At 46.9% G+C, this 9,636-nt stretch overlaps 1 long non-coding RNA gene across 1 annotated transcript; it reads right to left on the bottom strand.

The window, feature by feature from the left end:
* Positions 1 to 6,150: 6,150 nt before the first annotated feature.
* LOC132346422 (uncharacterized) lies at positions 6,151 to 6,781 on the bottom strand. The gene is made up of 2 exons (XR_009496251.1): positions 6,505 to 6,781; positions 6,151 to 6,200 (listed from the first exon to the last, which is right to left on the bottom strand). It is a non-coding gene; the product is annotated as an uncharacterized lncRNA (long non-coding RNA).
* Between the last annotated feature and the right edge of the window lie 2,855 nt (positions 6,782 to 9,636).

The raw sequence follows: 9,636 nt of genomic DNA, 5'->3' as shown, positions 1-9,636 counted from the left end.
AATTTGGGCCTATAATGCCAAGCTTTCCTTGTTCCTTCCACTCCAGGAAATTTCTTGAATCTTCAACTCCCTGCATATCTTTCCTCAACTCTGTATTGCTTTAACATGAATGTCACCATCATCCTTATGAATGAATGAGATTTCTGAAGCCAGGTCCCAGGCATTGACCTCCTGGATATAGCTGCTGTCCTCCTGAGGAAGGAGTCATCTTCTTGGCTGGGTGCAGAGGGAGAGATGAGACCCTGCCACTATCCCCACAACCCTCCCCATTCTGCAACCCAGCCTCATGCTGGAGCCCAGGGCCTGCACCACTTGCTGCTCCTCAGGCAGCACTATGGAATTTGGAATTTGGGGAGGAGTTCCCACCACCCTACTACACCCTGAAAGACTTAACTGCTCAATCAGCCTTTATGTTTTCTTATTACTAAGAGGAAAACATGTAACTGGGAAAGAGACGTGATCCTTGGCAAAGTTGATCTCAAACAGATTCAAAAGTGCCTGAGAACTGTGCAAGTCCGAGCAAGTCATTTAACTTTCTGAGTCCTCGTGTCCTCAACTTATGCATGGATCATGTGAAATAGTTTAAGAGAGAGAGCTCTATAAACTATAAAAAATTATATGAATATGATAAATGGCCATTACCTTTATTATTTCAGCCAGTCCAATGATCCACTTAAATATGCCAATGAATACAAGAGCAGTGGGTGGGAATCTTGAGTTACAGGAGCACAGGATACACATATTCTTCAAATCCATCATCTAGACCGGGGGTTGGCAAACTGTGGCCCATGGGAAAATTTGACGCCCCCGGCCTGCTTTTCAAATAAAGTTTTATTGGAACAGAGCTGCGCTCATTTGGTTAGATACTGTCTTGGGCTGTTTTGGCACTGGAACAGCAGAGTTGAGTTGTTATGACAGAAAGCAGATGGTGTACAAAGCCTAAAATATTGATATTTACTATCTGGTCCTCTACAGAAAAAGTTTGCTGACCCCCGGTCTATACAGTTGACAGAAAGATGTGTCTAAAGTGTAAAACCATGTCCCAACCCACTCTTTCAATGGTTCCTGATGGTGAAGGAATAAATATGTTAACCCGGAAGACAAGACTCTCCTTAGCCTGGCTTGAGCCCACGGCCAGCTTCACACTTCTTCTTTGTGGCTTCTTCAACGTGGGAAAGATTGAAGGTAGGAGGAGAAGGGGACGACAGAGGGTGAGATGGTTGGATGCCATCACCGACTCAATGGGCATGAGTTTGAGTAAACTCCGGGAGTTGGTGATGGACAGGGAGGCCTGGCGTGCTGTGGTCCATGGTGTCCATGGGGACACGACTGAGCGACTGAACTGAACTGAACTGAATGCTAGGTCTTCACTGTGGCCCTCAGGCTTTCTCTAGTTGTGGCCCTCAGGCTTCTCCAGTCACGGTGTGTGGGCTTAATTGCCCCACGGCATGTGGAATCTTAGCCCCTAACCAGGGATGGAACTCATGTCCCCTGCTTTGTAAGATGGATTCTTAGTCCCTGGACCACCAGGGAAGTCCCCAGCCTCACTCTTCTGCTCCAAACTGCATGCTTTAAAAAATAAGCTTCTTTCTTCTATTCCTCTTGCTCAGTGCTATTTCTCCCTGCACGCCTTTGCCAAGAGTGCAGGTTGGCTCAGGATAGTTCTGGCCGGCTGACGCCTGAATGCCTTTCCCAGGTCATACTCAGCCCTCTTAGTCCCATCCCTGGATGCCTCAGCCCCTCTGTCCTTGAAACATGTTTCTGGCATGTCCCTGTCAGCCTAGGAAGGCCCTGAAGGAGTCGCATCACTCAGCAACTTGGCTCCGGGATGTGTAAAGCCCCAGCTCCATGCCTGTCACCCAGGAAGTAGCAATGAAGAGCCACTCTTATTATATATCACCATCTTTGGGCCAAGGCCCAGAGCACTCCAACTTTCATGGGGCCGAGAGGAGTCAAGGGGAGAAGACTCCCTCCCCTGCTGTCTATCTGCCACTCTCTCTCTATCTCCTCTCTGGGAGACGGCAGAGACTTTTCTAATGCAGGTAGCACTATAATTTCAAGTGCTCTGTAATGGCTCTTTTGTTACACAGATCCTTAATAGCATTTCCTTAGAATGAGATTGAGCCCACAGTCATTCTACACCTCCTGCAGACTGGAGTGTAATTGCTGCTAACAGACAAAGAGGTGGGCTTCCCAGATGGCTCAGTGGGTAAAGAATCTGCTTGCAAATGCAGGAGATGTGCATTCAATCCCTGGGTTGGGAAGATCCCCCTGGAGGAGGGTATGGCAACCTGCTCCAGTATTCTTGCCTGGAGAATCCCATGGACAGAGGAGCCTGGTGGGCTACAATCCATAGGGTTGCAAAGAGTCAGACAAGAATGAAGTGACTGGGCACACATGCACACACAAAGAGGTAATTACTGTGTAACCTGCCTTCTGGTTTCAAAGCAAACAATTAACATGTGGTGTGCTCTTAGGGGGTTTGAAGAATGTTACTGTTGTGCCCAATGGTGCCTGAATCTTTGTCCTACTTGAAAAGACCCAATGATCCAACCAGTTATGGGACCACTGAATCTCTGCTGGGATGGGACATGGAGGTCCTATGGTAAGCAGAATAGTGGCCCTCAAAGGTGTCTACATTCTAATCCCATGAACCTTGGAATATGTTACATTATGTGGCAAAAGGTAAGTAAAGTTATAGATGGAATGAAGGTTACTAGTCAGTCGACCTTCAAACAGGAAGATTATCCTGGATTATCTGGATGGGACCAACATAATCACAAGGCTCCTTCAGGATGGAAGAGGGAGGCAGAAGAGGAGAGCAGAGAGATGTGATGGGAGGAGGACTCAACCCACTGTTGCTGGCTTTGAAGGAGGAGGAAGGGGAGCATAGATCAAGGAGCGCAGGTGGTTCTAGAAGATGGAAAAGGTGAGGGAACAGACTGTTCCAGAGCCTCCAGAAAGGAGCACAGCCCTGCACTTAGATTTTAGTCTAGTGATATTCATGTTAGATTTCTAACCTATAAAACTGTAAAAGAATGCATCTGAATTTTTTTTTGGGGGGGGGAGGTGGGGGTTGCTGCATTGGGTCTTAGTTGCAGCACTCAGGATCTTTGTTGCATTAAGCGGGATCTTTCATTGCAGTAAGCAAACTCTCTAGTTGTGGTGCGTGGGCTTAGTAGCTCCATGGCATGTGGGATCTTAGTTCCCCGACCAGGGATCAAACCCATGTCCCCTGCATTGCAAGGTGGATTCTTAACCTCTGGACCACCAGGGAAGGCCCTCTGTGTTGTTTTAAGCCACTAAGCTTGTGGCAATTTGTTAGAGTAGCCATAGAGAACTAATGTGAGACCTTCATTTACCCCAGCTTTTTACTTGATATAGAAACTCCTCAGTAGCAAACCTGATTTATGATCATCAGCCTCTGCTGGAGGACTTTGCGTAACCTGGAGCTCAGTCCTTAAGTCATAGCCTATCGGATACTGATTGGCTTTCATTGTTGAAAAGGGCTTCCTCTTGGGCTTGAAATCTGTCACTCTTCACAATCAGACACCCTCCCTTGCTCTCCAGTTGTCTTGGCTGACAGAGTGTTCCCTTGGTGCCTCCACCTCTGTTCAAAGTGATTGATTCAGCATGGAGCTTGATTCAAGCCAGAAACACTGGGCCCAGTGAGACCCAATTCTTGGACTTTGGTGGGATGGTACTGTTAAGAAAGAGGCACTCTTCTCATGCGAGACCCAGGAATCCAAAATTTACAAGTACCCCAGCTTACTGTATTGCATGCTCCACGGGTCACCTCATGGGTGTTGTTTATCTGGAATCTCATGTCTGAACCCCACACGTGTGGACTCAAACACCAATCCCGAAGGTGACTTTTATGCAGGATCTTCTGAAGGCAACAGAAGGAGTGTTTTGGAAGACTTGAATCTACGTGAGAATAAAATGTGGGTAGTTTTGTTAAACATAAAAATATATAGTTAATTACAAACAATATTATGGGGCTTCCCTGGTGGCTCAGTGGTAAAGAATCCACCTGCCAATGCGGGAGACATGGGTTTGATCCCTGGTCCAGGAAGATCCCTGCAAGCCATGGAGCAAATAAGCCCATGGGCCACAGCTATTTGAGCCTGTGATATAGAGCCCGAGAACCATAAGTAGTGAGCCCACACACTGCAGTTATTCAAACCTGCGTGCCTGGAGCCTGGGCTCTGCAACAAGAGAAGACACCGCAATGAGAAGCCCATGCACCAAAACTAGAGAGTAGCCCCCACTCGCCACAGTAGAGAAATCCCGAGCACAGCAGTGAAGACCCAGCACAGCCATATGTATATTATATACGTGATGGAGTCCCCCTTGCCCAGTTTACACTCACTCTCACCAGAGGCCTTATCAGCTTGCTAAATAGTCCACCAGACTGACTCCCCCAAGCCCAGGTCCTAGCCTCAGGACAAGTGAAGTCTTCAGTGCTCCCACGGGTGATCAGGATCAAGGTGTTCTCAGGAGCCCCTCCAGGGGGACAAGCACCCTTTCCTCTTTGGAAGTTCCCCAGGTCTCTTCACCTTTTGAACTTGGCCTTCTTTGCCCTTTGGATGGAAGCCCAGTCCAGGTGCCAGCCATGCTCTCTCTGCTCTGAAGGGCAAATGGGAAGTTGCCACCAGAAGCTGTGTGGTTTGGGGCCACACCATGATTTCCTGGGACCTGGAGCTGAAAGTTAGCAATGCTGCCCAGGGCCCCCACATAGGGGTCCTCAGAAATATTTCTTGAATAAATGAATGGATGAGAGCAGAGAGGAAGGAGAAAGAGAAGGGGACAGGAGAAGAGAGTGAGAAAGATTGAGAGAGAGAGGGAGATCTTTCTTATTGTTTCCTTTCCTACCTTTGGGAGTGAGGAAGTGAGAGGGAGGGCGGGAAGATAAAGGACTTCTCTAGAAATCCTTTATTCCATTTTATTCCATACAATAACCATTATAAATGCCCATTTGGAATACAAACATAACAACCATACTAACTTCTTTCAATGTCTACTTGGCCGGAATAAACAGCCACTTTAACAAAATTTCTATCAAAATTACATTGCAGGCACAGTAACTAAAAGATGGAAACGACTCAAATGCCCATCAGTGAATGATGGATAAACAAAATGTGGTATATCCACATAATGGAGTAATATTTAGCTGTAAAAAGGAATGAAGTACTGCTACATGCTGGTCTTCCCTGGTGGCTCATTGGTAAAGAATCTGCTTGCCAATTCAGGAGACATGGGTTCAATTCCTGGGTCAGGAAGATCCCCTGGAGAAGGACATGGCGACCCACTCCAGTATTCTTGCCTGGAGAATCCCATGGACAGAGGAGCCTGGCGGGCTACAGTCCATGGGGTTTCGACTAAACAACGGCAACTGGTACATGCTACCATGCGGATGAACCTCAAGATGCGAAGTGAAAGAAGCCTGACACGAAGGTCACCTATTGTGAAGTTCCATTTACATGAATTACTCAGAATAGGCAAAGCGTCCGACAGGAATGAAAGAGCACGCGTACACGCACGCACACCGCCTCTGGTGGGAGAGGGTTGTCTCAGGCTTTCGCTGCCCTTAGAGCAGAAGACTCGGCAGCTCTCTACAGGTCTCATGTCTGAACACAAGCTGGTCTGATTTCCAAACACGTTTTCCCGTAACTGTACCCCTCTGTTATGGGTCAAATCCGGTCCCCTAAAAAGATAACATTTAAGTCCTAAACCCTGTACCTGTGACTTTTTAAAATCAAGTTAAGATGAAGTCATTAGGGTGGGCCTAACTCCAGCATGACTGATGTCCTTATGAAAGAGGGACATTTAGACACAGAGAGAGCCATGGGAAGAGGGTGGTAGAAACTGGAGGTAGGTCGCCACACGCCAAGGTGTGCCTGGAGCTTCTGGAAGCTGGGACAGGCAAGGAAGGATTCTCCCCTCCAGCCTTCAGAGGGAGCCTGGCCCTGCCAACCTATTGCTTGCAGGCGTGTGGGCTCCAGAACCATGAGAGAAGACATTTGCATTGTTCTAAGCCACCTCGTCTGCGGTGCTTTGTCACCGTGGCGTCGGTACCCTAGCACGCTCTTCCACGCTACATCTCCAGGAAGAGAGAGACAACAGACAAACTTGGAAAAGCTCACCGCGTATGTGAGGATCTTTAATTGCTTCACAGAGTTGAGGATCAGGATGTTCACCTGTGAAAGAAAAAGGTTTGGAAAGTGTTAAGCCCCAATGCCATGGATTATTACGAGATAATTATTCTATTATTGTGAGAGCAGGACCAGTTCCTACCGTCCAGCCCTTCTCCCTTCCACACTCATAATTATCACACTGCTAGCTTCTTAACCACTTAGATTCCTCTTTCTGTCAGCTCCCGTCTCCCTTCTTCCACTTTACACCCTGCAAACACGAAGAAGCGATGGCGCTGACAGCCAGGTTAGGGACGCGGGGCGGGTTCACCCCAGCTCGGAGGAGGCGCACCGCACACAGTCAACTTACCGCAGGGGCTGGGAACCCCTGTCTCCCTCCCGGCGTGTGCGTGTGCACTCATGTGTGGCCCCGGAGCAGAGGGAGAGAATCCAGTGATATTTCACACAAATGAGAAATGTTATTCTGCAGATTAAAGCCTCGCCGAGCCTGGTTTTGTCTTTATTTATGCTTTTCCATTTCCCTCTGCGCTGACATGGGTGCCCACGCCGCGGAGCACCGAAGGACGTAATTGGCGTGCTGAAGGATTGTTGAGTGGCCCGGACGCTCCCTCGCAGGCCTCCCTCCCTTCTCTCCCCCATCTGTCACCATCTAATGTGACAAAGTTTTTATCGGGCATTGAGGCACAGGAGATTAAAAGTAAATACTGCAATCAGGAGGCAGCTGGGGAGAAAATGCAGCGCATTTCACAGTAAGCTGCACAGCTCATCAGGGTAGCCTTGTGGCTCCCAGAGGCACGCGTGATGGGGGAGGGCGAACTCCAGGTGGGGTGGGAGTGGTGGGGGAGAGAGACAGGGGCCCAGGCAGCTGACTTTCACACTTGGGTCAGTGATAAATAGTAAAACGATAGCAGCCACCATATGTCAACAGCTTACCGTGTGCCAGGCACTTGGACTGGGTGATTTGGGTACATTTTCTAGTTTAATCCTCACAATGCTGGTGTACAGTTAGAATAGGCTCCTGCTTCCAAAGCACCCAAAGGGCTTCCCTGGTGTAAAGAATCCACCAGCCAGTGCAGGAGACACAGGTTCAATCCCTGGTCTGGGAAGATCCCGCATGCGGTGGAGCAACTAAGCCCATGTGTCACTACTATTGAGCCTCTGCCCGCGAGCCTGTACTCTGCAACAAGAGAAGCCACCATCATGTGAAGCCTGCGCACTGCAACTAGAGAGCAGCCCTTGGTTGCTGCAACTAGAGAAAAGCCTGCACAGCAACAAAGACCCAGCACAGCCAAAAAAAAAAAAAAAAAATCTATAACCATAAGAAAAAAAAGCACCCGAACCCAGAGAAGTCAGGAACACACCCAAGGTCACACTGCTGGTGAGTGGCCAAGGTTCCCTCCCTCCTCTCATCTGTTCCTGCCCTCTTCCTTAGTGAACACATAGTGGGGTTTGCAAGATAAATAATCACAGGAGAGCTTTTGTTTGATTGCATCTTCATTACTATTTTGCACTAAACCACAAGCTTCTACCACTGATTGATTCAATCATATATTTATTCATTTAGAATCTAAGCTCTATGTTTTGTGTGTGTGACTTTTTTTTTTTTTTTTCTATTTGGTATCTCTGGCCCTTAGAATATTGTCTGGCATATAATAAGTGCTCAATAAATATTTTTTGGGTGCTTGAATGAATGAGTGAATGAATGAATATTGGTCCAGGACCTCCTAAGCAACTGTTACTAGTGTGTGGTTCCTAGATCCGCAACAGCATCCTGGAAGTTTGTCAGGAATGCGGAATCTCAGGCATCACTCCTGATGTGCTAAATTAGAACCTGCATTTTGACAAGCTCCTCAGGTGGTCTGTGTGGTTTGCTGAAGTTTGAGAGACACTGGCATATACTAAGGCCCTTATCTTGATGGCCTAGTCTTTCCAGCTTCCCCATCTTGAGTGAAAGAGATTGAACTTCACATTTATTTCTGTGACTGCTTTATGCCATGCATTGTTAAATCCTGTTGAGGACATGGATGAACACCTGAAAATCCTTCTCCATTTGTCTCCCTGCCCCTTGCCTTTTTCTCCTTCTGTCCTCCCTTCTGGTCCTAGACGTGTTATCCTGGGCAATAGTAGATCCTTGAAATCTTTGTAATGGGCACTGCCCCAGCCACAGTGCTCTTTCCTGAAGAGCTGATCACCTCTCATGGGGAGGAACAGAGGAGGTGAGAAGAAAGAGAATGCCACCCTTCTGAACTTTGAGCCAAATAAGCCTTAACTTGTAGTGATGCTTTGGAAAATATGATTCATTTCCATTTTACAGCTAGGGAATGGGTTCAGGAGGAGGAGAAGCCCCAGGAAGATTGGTGACACCAAACACTGAGTCTTATAGGGTCCTTGATAGAAAGATGTAGCACTGGCCAGATAGTGTCTGCGTGCTCTGAAAACAATTTCCATTGTGGAGCCTGTGTGGTGTCCTTCCCCTCCTGCTTCACAGCTATGAGCACCACTGCCTTGAGGGAAAATATGTGTCACTGTGATACAGTCTCATGGTCCAGCCTCTAACACTGGCAGCCTCTAGCTGCCAGCCTGCAGATAATCTAGGATTTAGGGTCAGAAAACATGAAGTCAACTACTCAGCAGCATCATAATCACATTACCTCAAATAATTTTATCAGGTACTATAAATTTAAATGTTTTTCACATTTTTTTATATTTCCAAAATCAGAGTGCAACTTATAGTAGATAAGTACATTTGATAGATTGCTTTATTAAAAAAATCTTTTAAAAACAGTTGCAATCAATGGCACCTTAGAATTGAGAAAATATCGTTGCTGCTGCTAAGTCACTTCAGTTGTGTCCGACTCTGTGTGACCCCATAGATGGCAGCCCAGCAGGCTCCTCTGTCCATGGGATTCTCCAGGCAAGAACACTGGAGTGGGTTGCCATTTCCTCCTCCAATGCATGAAAGTGAAAAGTGAAAGTGAAGTCGCTCAGTCGTGTCCAACTCTTAGCGACCCCATGAACTGCAGCCTTCCAGGCTCCTCTGTCCATGCGATTTTCCAGGCAAGAGTACTGGAGTGGGGTGCCAGAAAATATGGTATTAAGGCCCTAATGGAATGGGACATAGCACAGGTACATTTTGATAAATGATAAGGAGCTTAGGAAATGTGGAAATGAGACTAAATAATCACTGAATAACTATAATTAATACTACTTACATTTTATGTCAATTATACATTTTCTCTAATTCTTAAATAATTCCACAAGAAGGTAATGTGACTGTAATCATTTCAAACATGTGTATGTTGTGGTCTCCACCCTGTGGTCTTTCCATTTAATAACAGCTTTATTGAGATGCTGTTCACATGCTATAAAATTCACCCTTTGAGAGAGTACAGTTCAGATTTTACTGTAGTCCCAGAGTTGTGCTTGTGGTCTTTTTATCTGAATTTCTTGAGGATCTAATTTTATCTCTGATGTCTGCCAA

The sequence above is a fragment of the Bos taurus genome, chromosome 10 (genome assembly GCF_002263795.3).
Source record: "Bos taurus isolate L1 Dominette 01449 registration number 42190680 breed Hereford chromosome 10, ARS-UCD2.0, whole genome shotgun sequence".
NCBI classification, from domain to species: Eukaryota; Metazoa; Chordata; class Mammalia; order Artiodactyla; family Bovidae; genus Bos; species Bos taurus.
The sequence above is the reverse complement of the archived record's forward strand: the minus strand, read 5'-3'. Positions and strand labels throughout refer to the sequence as shown.